We start from the raw sequence: 12,907 nt of genomic DNA on the forward strand, positions 1-12,907 counted from the left end.
ACAGAACTAGTGCAGCACAAAAGGAGCAGTTCAAATATAATGAGGCTTTACAAGTCAAAAAGTTTATTTATTTATTTAAGAATTTCTATTCCACCTTCAACTAAGCGGATCACACCAGAACATACATAATTAAAATCATGATAAAATCACAAAGACAAGCTCTTCTTACATAAATCAGCACAAAAGTATCATGCTTTCACAAACAATTATGATTTCAGATTTTTACAAAACTGTTCCACGCTTTTACACAACCTAAATAGCCAGGAAGATCATAACAAATCTGTGGTCAGCAATTGAAAATGCCGTAGTTCGAGTACCAGCATATCTCACAGTATTCAGTTTGTCATTTGCAAGTATCAAATTTTTTGACTGCAAAGCCCTCAACGGGTGACACAAATTACATCTTTAAAATACCACAGAACAGATTCTGAATGCAAGACTTGATGGATCAAACGTGCAATCTTATACTGTACTTGAGATTGAATAGGTTGCCAATACAATGATTGAAGTACTGGTGACACATGATCAAACTGAGAAGTCCCAGCTAGTAACCTGGCTGCAGCATCCTGGATCGCCTGCAATGCTTGTATTCCATATTTAGAAATACCCAGATATAATACATTGCAGAAATCAGTCTTAGAAATGATTAAACACTGTACCACAGACTGGATATCACACTTTGATATGTTTAAAACCTAATCATAAGTACATAAGTAATGCCACACTGGGAAAAGACCAAGGGTCCATCGAGTCCAACATCCTGTCCATGACAGAGGCCAATCCAGGCCAAGGGCACCTGGCAAGCTTCCCAAACGTACAAACATTCTAAACATGTCATCCCTGAAATTGTGGATTTTTCCCAAGTCCATTTAGTAGTGGTTTATGGACTTCTCCTTTAGGAAACCATCAACAATTGCAAATCCAAGATTACACCCAACACTTGCATCTTATTCCTCATAGGTAATTCAATCCTATCTAGCTTTAGAGACTGACATTGAAGCAAATCCTCATCCTTTCATAGTAACATAGTAGATGACGGCAGAAAACGACCTGCATGGTCCATCCAGTCTGCCCAAGACAAACTCATATGTGTATACCTTACCTTGAATTTGTACATGTCCTTTTCAGGGCACAGACCGTATAAGTCTGCCCAGCAGTATTTCCCGCCTCCCAACCACCAGTCCCGCCTCCCATCACCGGCTCTGGTACAGACCGTATAAGTCTGTCCTCCCCTATCCTAGCCTCCCAACCACCAACCCCTCTTCCCCCCACCTGCTCTGCCACCCAATTTCAGGTAAACTTCTGAGGATCCATTCCTTATGCACAGGATTCCTTTATGCATATCCCACGCATGTTCAAAAGAACATCAATTCAGCATTATCTAAATTTAAACAAATATTTTCCAATAACTCATTACTAAATATACTGTGCATCATCAGAATACATTATTAGTAGGTGATAATAATCTTCATTTGGTGGATAAGCAGAATAATGCCTCCAATTATTTTTTGGAATTTTTGGTATCTCTGGGTTATAAATTGCAGCGAAGGGCGACTAAAATGATAGCGGGGATGGGACGACTTCCCTATGAAGAAAGACTAAGGAGGCTAGGGCTTTTCAGCTTGGAGAAGAGACGGCTGAGGGGAGACATGATAGAGGTATATAAAATAATGAGTGGAGTGGAACAGGTGGATGTGAAGCGTCTGTTCACGCTTTCCAAAAATACTAGGACTAGGGGGCATGCGATTAAACTACAGTGTAGTAAATTTAAAACAAATCGGAGAAAATATTTCTTCACCCAACGTGTAATTAAACTCTGGAATTAATTGCCGGAAAATGTGGTGAAGGCGGTTAGCTTAGCAGAGTTTTAAAAGGGGTTGGACGGTTTCCTAAAGGACAAGTCCATAAACCGCTACTAAACGGACTTGGAAAAATCAAAAATTCCAGGAATAACATGTATAGAATGTTTGTACGTTTGGGAAGCTTTGCCAGGTGCCCTTGGCCTGGATTGGCCGCTGTCGTGGACAAGATGCTGGGCTCGATGGACCCTTGGTCTTTTCCCAGTATGGCATTACTTATGTACTTATGTACTTATGTTATCCAATGTTCACATGACAAAGCTCATTGCTTAGATATTCTTGCATTATCAAATTTGAATTATGTTTCACACTGTAATCTTAGTTTTAATGAAAGTAGACAAGTTCCTTGGGCTGATCATTTTTTAAAATTGGATTTTACTATTTTCTGGAAAAATGCTGGTTTTAAAAAGGCCAAGAATAAGGTTTTGATAAAATATAGAAGTAAATTTTACCCTATTTTGTATTGGAAAAAAAAATGGATAATTTATGCACCTCTGATTCCATTCAGGATATTTTCTTAAGCTGGAACACCTGGGTCACCAATATATTAGATGAAATAGCACCAGTTAAGACCAAAGTCAATAAGAAATCTGACAAATGGTTTGATTCTCATTTGCTAGCTTTGAAATGAAAGTGTAGAAAGAGGGAAAGAGCTTGGAGAAAATTGCAAACTACAGAAGATCGATATCAATGGAAATCTACTATATCCTTATATAAATAAACTTTAACTAATAAAAATAATTTTATTCTAAGTCAGTAAATAAACCTAATATAAAGATGCACAAGCAGTTTCAAATAGTTGATACCTTGACTAGTACTGAGGATTTGATGATGGAACATAATTCTAATACATCAATTGCAAATCAGTTGGGTGTGTTTTTTGGAAATAAGATTTCTAAAATAAGTTCAAAATTGCAATTGAATAATAGGACGAATGTGTTTGAATGGAGAAAGAAATTAGTAGATTCTGGTAGATCGTGAGTGGAATATTTTCACTCCTATGAAAGTTTCTGGAATGCTTTTACAAATGTGAGGTAAAAAGTGGCCTGCAGTAGTGTTGGCATGTATTTTGGGCACACGCTGGACCATTTCTTTACCGCGTCTGGAATAAAGGGTTTTTTTTATGGTCTGGGAAATAGACGTGTGGCAAAATTAGAACTAGTGCACACCTATTTACAGCCTGAGCCATTAAAGCCCTTGACTTAGCGGTAAGGGCTCACACGCTGCCCACACGGTAACCATGCAGCTCGTTCCAACTGCTAATTACAGCCAGGAATGCCCCCGTAGTAGAAAATAGACAATTATTTTCTACCGCAGGATTTGGTGTGCGCCAAACTCGGAATTACCAGCAGACGCATGCACAACTCGCGAGTTAGCCCTCCCTCTTCTTCTATAGTACATACATAGGTTCAGACGAGTGGTGTGGATATGGGTGGGCCTGGGTGGGCACAGGCCAACGCATTCTTGGCTCACGCCCGCCCAGCGGTGGCACCCCACATCAACATCAATCTCTCCTCCTCCGTGGCATCCCCGCATCTGCCCACCTGTCATTGAACCCCATCCCTACCCCTTGTATCTTATAGGTGTCCCCGGTGCCTTCAGTGATTTAATGTTGCTGCATGCACCGGCCCCGCCCTCACTGACATAATTTCCTGTATGGTAGGACCCAGCTGGCTATGCAGTAACAATATATCACTGCAAGCACTGGGGATGCCTGTAAGGTACACCGGGGAGGGACGGGGTTCAGCTACAGGCAGACAGATGCCGGGACACCACGGAGGAGGAGAGATGTGTAGTAGGGGTAAAAATATATTTTTTTATTATCTCAGGGGGCTGGGGAGCGTAGTGTGGGCCCATTTAAGTTAACTCTGGGCCCATCCAAACTACTGGATCTGGCTATGCCTCTCATCATATCTTTACAGTGTTTATCCTAAAACATTTTGGTTGCTTTTCTCTGGACTGCTTCTAGCCTGTAAGTATTCGAAGTAAAGCCTCACCAAAAACCTGTGCCAAGCAATGCTCCCTCCATGCTGTGCAGGAATCGGACACCTGATTTTGTCAGTTAGGTTACAGCAATCTCAGGGATTCAATCAGAATAATAGCAAGCAGATTCTGCAAGAAGTACGATGGAAACCCAGAGCCTGCTGTATCACAATAGACTTTTTTTGTTTTTCTCTTGGTTATGCCCCTCTCCCCATGAAGCATAATATCCCTCTGGCTTTGGCCACCACTTTGCATCATTAGACACTATCATGACAAGGTTTTTCTCTCCGTCCATCTATATCAACCTCTCCTCTTATCACATAATTGTATTGGGTTTTAAAAAAGACAAACATTTATTTTTTGAATGGTGTCACAATTTTTCTTTACGGGACCACTTATGTTTAGTGTCTGCAGAATTTCAAAGTCTGGGGCTGTGCCCTAACTTAATTTAGCAATGGGTTCAAATCTTTTCCACTACCCAGAACCAATAGGCAAGATGCTTATTACGTCGCACTCTGCCGAATGCGGTTGCTACAGGTCTAACAACGGAGCATTTTGCTCTCTTTGGTCTTTATTGGCTACGAGAGGGGGCGGGGAGCCTTATCAAACGCGGCTCCAGGCTTGCGCGCTTCTGCAAACAGTAGCGCGCCTTAAGCCAGTGCGTTAAGATCCGCCGCTGGGAGGGCGGCAGGACCGCGGGGAGCTCGTGCACTGCACGTGACGTCACCCCAGGACGAGCACAGTTGAAGGTGAGTTCGAGGTTTCAGAGCAGCGGCGGCGACAGGAGCAGCAGCAACTACTGTACCAGAGCGGGTGCAGCAGGTGAGAGGGGGGGGGGGAGCTGGATGGTGGGGAGAAGGAAGAGAGGAGATGCCCCATGGCACTGTGATGAGAACCAAAGGAGAGATAGTCTGGAAAGAAATAGCGCCTCAAATCTAATGAATGGAAACCATGGGGACAAGAAATAGAAAAGGAGAATGAAGGCTTCAGATTCACCTCTTATTTCCAGAGGTGGCTCCCCGTACCCGTCCTCCACTGGCCAAGTGCAACCAGATGCAATGGCAGTAGCTTTCTGAATGCCACTTTTTTTGTCTGGAAAATAAGGTTATTCTGAAGCTGAGTCCCCCCACCCCTCCCCTTGTTAAGTTTTTCCAGCCTAGACAGCTGCTGTCAGTATAGTAAAACAGGTGTCACTCCATGTTCTCCATTTGGACACGGTACCCAGACAATGGGTGTGTCAGTGCCCTTAGCTTTATCTTGATACCAAGTTTATTTCTTGGCATCATTATTTCCAGTTGTCATCCTTTTCTTAAATGTAAATTGTAATATTTTTATTCTGGGGAGAATGAAACTAGGTCCAGATAGATAGGGATCTTTTGTTCATGTAAGTGTGTCCAAGGATGGAGCAGGAGCAGTGGACATTGAAACTCCCTGTGATCTCAGAGAGAACATGGGCATTGAGAGTCTTCCATAAAAGAAACCGCTACAAACCACACATTTGTGTAAATTAAAATATTAAATAGGTGCCTGTGTCTTTCTGAAATTATATGCAAATATATGAATGGTGAACCCAATAGCTTCAATTGTTGGAAAATGGGGCTTTCATGCTGTTTTCTTCTTCTTTAATTATGTTTTTTGAAATTGTAAGAAATACCTGGAATCTTTTTGGCGCAGTGTATCAAAGGAATTATGGGCCCCTTTTACAAAGGCTAGCTAGCGGATTAGTATGTGCTAAACGCTAAGATGCCCATAGGAATATAATGGGCGTCTTAGGGTATGCTAATTTTTAGCACGCGCTAAATCCACTAGCGAGCCTTTGTAAAAGGGGCCCTTTCTGCCTCAACTGTTCTGTTACTTAGCATTTCTGAAACATAGCAGCAACTTAGTAATTTTAAGTTTATTTGAAAATTTGCAGCCATCTCAGGGATGCAAAACACTTAAAAGTATTTGAAAATGAATTTTCAAGTTGCATATGTAAAACCAGAAAATAGATTATTTATTGTTTATGATAATCCTAGCAAAAGTAAAACAAAAGTAATTAATTGATGTGACACATATGAAAGAATGGACATCCTGAAGAGAAAACCTTCAGGAAAGGCAGAATAGAAGCACAATCCTAGAACTTATTCTTCGTAAGACATACTGCAACATGAAGAGCCAGGGAAATTTGGAACCAGAATTTCTTCAAATTAGTTGTCACAAGACTGACCCAGGGTAGAAACCAAACTGGATATTCAGAATGTATAAAAAAGGCTTTAATTTTAAATAGTATAAAAACTGAGTCTCGGGTTTCTTGTACCAAACTAAAAAAGAAATAAAAGATTTCATAATATGAAGCTACAACTGACCTAATTACTTTTCCTTTGCTGGCTTGAGTTAATTGACTGTTATATGTTTTATCAAACAAAAACTCTTTTGAAATATTGTGCATTTGCTTTTGTTCTTGATGCAGTGAAAGATTAAAGGACCCTTTTACTAAGTGCAGTGAAGTTTTGCACTTATGATACAGTAGATTCCCAAATTAAGCCTGTACAGCAAATGTTTAGGGAATTCCTAGCATCTTCCCATGCAATTCCAAATCCTGGACTCCTGGTGACTGCAGTGAGGGACCCCCATCCCCCTTATGGTTTTCTTGGCACGATACAGGAGTGGTTTGCTATTGCCTTCTTCTGTGCAGTGGGCATGGATCTCAGTGTTACAAGCGTACAATTCAGAGTGCCATTTACAGGATAGCGCTCAGTGCAGATTTGTTTTGGTACCTAAATTTGGATCCGTGTTGGGTCTTGTGTCATTTTAATAAAGTCTAATTTTAAATATTTTGATCACACACATCCTGGTTTGGACTTTGTGTCTTATCATTTGCACATTTTCTGTGGAGATTTTCTCTTCTTTATTCGTAGACCATTTAATCAATATAGTCCTATCTGTATTGGTGACAGTCTGCAGTAAGTTACTGTAGATTAACTGCAAGGTGCAGTCCATGACCAAATCACCTGCCCATTCTCCGCCCATTCCCCACTCCCCACTCATGTTTAAAACGATTTTATTGATGCTTCAGCATATTAAGTCTTGACAATACATTTCACTATACAAAGTCCACTAACAAACCTTGCTGCATAAACTTAACGCAATACAATGTAGCATCAAAAGGATTTTTTAACATTTTCTCCCCTATCCCCCCAACTGCCCCCCTTCCCCCCAGTCCCAACATGAATCAATAATATTCCTATAATCCCACTGACATTTATCCCTAACTCCAAATAAGAATATAATCGGAGAATCTTAGTAAATATTAGACTATCCCCACTCCCCACTCATAACCTGCTCATTCTCCATCCATTCCTCATTCCCTGCTCATAATCTGCCCATTCCAATGAAGTAGCCAAGGGTGGGCATGGGTGGGCCAGGCCCACCCACTTTGGGCTCAGGCCCACCCAGTAGCAGGACACCTATGCTGATTCCATAGCCCCACCAGCTGAAAACCCAACAACTGTCCCTCCTGCATACCTTGTAAATAGCAGATGGCATGCAGGTGAGACAAGGACAGACCAAATCACCTGTGGGACAGGGAGGGGTTCTTCTGCCCACCCATCTTGAGTCCAGGCCCACCCAAAGTTGGGTGTCTGGCTACACCCCTAGCCCATTCTCTTCCCGTTTCCCGCCCATAACCTGCCCATTCTCAGCTATAAGAAAACACCAAGTGAAAAGTGCTCTAAAGGTATGAAAAATATGATGTAGGACAGAGTATGCTGAAACAGAACATGATAAAATACCTCACAATATGTGACCGTAGTTACTTTTTTTGTCGCTTCCACCAGCACGTACACCATTGATAATTTAGAGAGCCACTTTCACCGGTACATCACATCAAATAATATCTTGAATGATGGTTATCCATTTGCAGCTAATGTAACATATGACTCAAATTGATCTAAAACTGCTCAGTATATGTCAGAAGGTGCTCTATTTTTTGCATAAATTTTTCCCCACCACTCAGCAAGTTAGATCTGTTCTTTTATCATTTCATACACAATTGGTTTGCTTATTCAATTTGTTTTTTTATTTAGGTTTACGCCTGTGGTTCCCAAATCTAGTCCTGGAGGCACCCCAGCCAGTCAGGTTTTCAGGATCCCCACAATTAATTTTAATGAGAGAGATTTGCATGTAGTGGAGGCAGTGCAGCAAACCCACTGAGATGGAAAAGAACATCAATGTCCCACGAATAATCTCTGGCGCAAAAGAGGAGTGGGAACAGATTAGTGTTGAGCTAGTAGTGTCTAGCAACTATCATTTCTACTATTCACAAAGGTCTTTCTCAAGACCAGAACGATAATCACAAGAGACACTATCCTGGACACGTGGTCCATGAATTTTTTGAGACATAGACAACTGAAGAAGGCACTACTAGTTCCGAAACAGGGTACCTTGTACAGCCTTCCATCAATAAACTGAACCTCATAAGTACATAAGTATTGCCACACTGGGACAGACCAAAGGTCCATCAAGCTCAGTATCCTGTTTCCAACAGTGGCCAATCCAGGTCACAAATACCTGGCACGATCCCAGAAAAACTCAGTACAGTTTATGATGCTTATCCCAGAAATAAGCAGTGGATTTTCCTAAGTCAGTTGTTTCGTTGATTGTTTTTAGGTCTCTAGGTAGTGCGTTCCATAACTTCGTGCTCATGTAGGAGAAGGTGGTATCATGCATCGTCTTGTATTTTAGTCCATTCACGTTGCTGCGCTCCTCCGGGGTCTTACTCCAGGGGCAGTGACATGAGAGGTGAGAGGAGCGGCCGCAGAGCCGACAGCCAATGCCTGATGGCTGCCTGCGGTGCCGCGCTTGCTTTTTAAAAACATTTTTGCTTGTTTAAATTTCCTCTTTTGTTTTTGTAGCGGCCGCTGCTGCTCAACTGGAGAAGCAGCAGTGGCCGGAAATGGAAGCTGGTGCCGCGTGTTTCACGGGAGACTTGGCAGGTCTGTGTTGGGTGGGCAGGCCTGGATGGAAAGAAAGGGGATAGACAGAAGAATGGATGGAAGAATCGGGAGAGGAGGGTAGATGGATGGAAGGATGGGGAGAGAAAGAGGGAAAACAGATGGAAGGATGAGGAGAGAAAGACACGATGGAATGATGGGGAGAGAAGGGGGGGAGATGGATGAATGGATGCAGAGAGAAAGGGGAGAGATTGGAAGGATGTGGAGAGAGAAGGGACACTGAACAGAAAAGGGTAGAGAGAGAGAGACACTGGATAGAAGGAGGGGGAGAGAGACAGATGGAAGGATCAGGAGAGAGGGTAGATGTGTGGAAGGATGGGGAGAGAACGAGGGAAGACGCTGGATGGAAGGGTAGGAAGAAAGAGGTGACACTGGATGGAAGGATGCAGAAAGAAAGAGGGGAGACATTGGAAGGATGGGGAGAGAAAGAGGGGAGACATTGGAAGGATGGGGAGAGAAAGAGGGGAGACACTGGAAGGATGGGGAGAGAAAGAGGGGAGACACTGGAAGGATGGGGAGAGAAAGAGGAGAGCTGCTGGATGGAAAAGGGGAGTAGAGAAAAACTGGAGAATAAGAGGAAGGGGCATGGGGAGAACAAGGGTGAAAAAAAGATGAAAAGCCATAAGTAGATGAAGGAAATTAAAGAATGGATAGTAAGAATGAATTAAATCAGGACAGAGAGAGAGGCTGAAAAATATTGAAGAAAAAGGAGAGAAAAATGACAAATGGCGCAGAAGAGTTAAGCGAAAACGAAGGAAAGCAGAATCTAGAGACTGGGAGCGACACAATGAGAAAAAGTAAATGGCCATACAAGAAAGGTAAAGAAAATAATGTTATTTTTAATTTAGGATAAAGTAATATGGTACCTGTGTTAATGAAGTTTCAGAGACCAATACTTCCTTCCTTAGGTCAGGCGAGGATACCGTAACAGCATTATACTGACCTGAGGCAGGAGGTTTTGGCCTCTGAAAGCTCATTGAAAAGGGTGTTAGGCTATTAAAAATTATTTTCTGAACCCTGATGTACTGAAAAGCAGCACTTTACCCTGTGTGACAAATGCATCTGATTAGTGTGACTAAATTTTGCTGGGGGAGGGGGGTAGAGAGAAATTTTGTGCCCACCCACTTTGGGTTCAGGCCCACCCAAAATTGGCAGTCTGGCTACGCCACTGGCCAGTGTACAAATACATACTATGAAGGACAAAAAATTTGCTGAATATCACTGCTGTGGATATAATAAGAGGCTGTTTATCTGGATAGCGATGCTGAATATACCTGGATTATTTAAATCCCATACCTGCACTTTAAACAAACTATTACCAAATAATTTAACATATTGACCTGATTATTATTAAAAAAACTTTGTGATACAGAGATGGTATATGACAGGATAAACTCACACAAGGCAGGATTAGAAGTCAAAGTGCAGAGGCTGCTATCAATAGATTATTTTCTGCATTTCTGTCAATCACATCTTTCAGAGCCGCTCTCAAGAGTATAGAGTAAATGTCACAGAAAGGACAGCATTCCAGCCCATGAGTAATGATATGTTCAGCACTCAGCAGACTGAACACGTCTCAAGTGCAGCAACTCCAAAGAGGATGTCTCGTGGGTGGCTGGTTCTTATTATAGAGATGTGATTCTAGCCAGAAAGAATTGCAAGGGGCATTGGAAGACAAGTGGCAGCAAACTTTTTGGGCACAGTCACGCCATCCTATGATGTTACATTCTGCTCTGTATTTCTGTTACATTTAAAAGTAGACTTTTATAATTGTGTTTCAAAAGAACACGCTGAGAACTGCACTCTTGCACAATGGTTCATTTTCCTTCCCTCCATTCACTGACTTGATGATATCTGGGGGGGGGGGGGGGGGTGTGACTTTGTATGTGTCGGTCAGGTGCTGGGGCTGTGTGGTAGATGGGGGGGGGGGGTATATGGAGGGTATATGGAGTCTGTCTGTGCTGGGAGTGTAGACATGTGTCCAAGACAGTTTGTGTGATGGTGTTTTATGGGGGTGCAGTGTGAGAAAAGGGTATGGGAGTGTGTGGTTTGGGGTGTTCTCTCCTCTTTCCCTTCCTCCTAATCTTTCTTTCATTTTGTACCTCACTAGCCAAATATATGGAGAATCCGATCTTCAGGCAATAATACCCATTGTGTTCTCTCCTAAGTTCGGCTAAGGTCCCAACAGGGATCTGTTTCGCAAACAGCTTCTTCTGAAGACCCAGCCGAAAAATGACTTGTGCTGTCCAGCCGTTCAGTTTTCAATACCTGAAGATCGGATTCTCCATATGTTTGACTACAAGCCGAGCTATTGATGGGGCTGTTAAATCCTCACACAGTGAAAGCTGCACTGCTGTGTGCTCTAAGTTAAGTGGGATTTGTAATTTTGACATATTTGTTTGGTAGATATTATAGATGAGAATTAAAGATTTTGATATTAGTAAAGCTATCAAACAATATTTGGAGGATTTTTTACACCAATAATTATTTTTGTCCAACTACGATGTTAAGTGGCAATATTTAAATCTGAGTCTCAGTATTGTTGATAACGGTCTTTATCAGGACTTTTCCTCTTTATTTTTTAAAAAGTTATTTGCATATCCTGTATTTTCCTAGATTTTTTCTGATTTTTATATGGTGTAATTGATCAAACCTTTTTTCGTTATAAATTCTAGCCTGTCCTCTGTCAGTACCCCTCACTCTGGAAGATGGCCTTAGTCTGCCCAATTATAAAAAAAAGAACCTTCCCTTTATCCCTTAGACCCAGCCCATTACCGTCCGGTTTCCAACCTTCCTTTTCTCCCCACATTTCCTTTTCTCCAAGCCTCATCCTTTATTAAGAATACTTTTGCTTTACATCTTAGATAATCTGGTTTTTGAACCCATTTTAATACAGAGACAGTCCTTACTAATCTACTTTGTGAAATTCACTCACATCTATATAGGCACAACTTTGTTCTCACTGTTCCCTTGACCTATCAACCGCCTTTGACTTAAGTTGATCATTCTTACTTTCTTGCGTTTCTGCTCTTGGGTTTCAAGGCAACTGTCCTCTCTTGGTTTCCGTCATTTCTGTCTGACTGATCATGCAAGGTTGTTACAAATTCTTCCATGTCCTCTCCCAGTTCACTCTCCTGTGGTGTTTCCCAGGGTTCTGTTTTATCTCCTTTTCTTTTTAATCTCTTCCTTAGTCCCCTCGCTACTCTTCTTCAATCTTTGGGTATTTCTAGCTATTTTTATGCAGATGACATCTACTTCTTTTTCCTACGGATCCATTTTCTCCATCTATTTCCCCCTTCAGGATTACTTCACCACATCTGTTGCAAATTGGCTGTCAGAACACAAAATACTTCTTAACCTACAAAAAAACAGTGGCCTGTTGGTTTACCAGTAGCCCTCAAACTCTACTTTACCCATCCATGTTATGGGAACAGACGCTATACCAGCAAATTCCTTCCATTATTTGGGGGTCATTCTAGACTCTCGACTTTCTTTCGAACAACACATTTCTACAGTTTGTAAATCTGGCTTCTTCATTCTGCGCCAGCTATGTTCTGTTCGCCATTACTTTGATTTCCATTCCTTTCATTGTCTCATACTGTCCCTGTTAATCACAAGGCTTGACTACTGTAATATCATATACCTTGATTGTCCTTGTTTTCAGTTAAAAAAAAAAGGTACAAACATTACAAATTACAGCAATATGTCTACTTTGCCATGTGTGCCGTTTTGATCATTCTCTCCCTCTCCCCCCCCCCCCCCCCCGTTAAAAAAGTCACCACTGGCTCCCAGTTGAACAGAGAATTCATTTTCACTTTCAGAGCCTTTCGGATGGGCCTCCCTGGTTATCTTTCGTTGCTTACCATACCCTACTCCCCTGCCCGTACCCTGCGCTCATTAAATGACCATCAATTAGTACTCCACGGCCCAAAAAAGGCCAATTTGGAATCCACATGTCGATGTACTTTCTTTTTAAAAAGATTTCAATCATATTTCACCACAAATATCTTTTGGCAATGATTTCCAGACCCGACATGGCCCGTGTTTTGGCAAAACACGCCTGCGTCAGGG

General features: G+C 41.9%; 1 protein-coding gene across 1 annotated transcript in view; it reads left to right on the forward strand.

The window, feature by feature from the left end:
• Positions 1 to 4,596: 4,596 nt before the first annotated feature.
• The window catches only part of SLC16A3 (solute carrier family 16 member 3), a 70,969-nt gene continuing 62,658 nt past the window's right edge, over positions 4,597 to 12,907 (forward strand). The window contains exon 1 of the mRNA XM_030205197.1: positions 4,597 to 4,664. The gene's annotated coding sequence lies outside the window, so the exon portion shown is untranslated. The remainder of the gene's footprint in view (positions 4,665 to 12,907) is intronic.

Source organism: Microcaecilia unicolor, chromosome 6 (assembly GCF_901765095.1).
Source record: "Microcaecilia unicolor chromosome 6, aMicUni1.1, whole genome shotgun sequence".
In the NCBI taxonomy this organism is placed as follows: domain Eukaryota; kingdom Metazoa; phylum Chordata; class Amphibia; order Gymnophiona; family Siphonopidae; genus Microcaecilia; species Microcaecilia unicolor.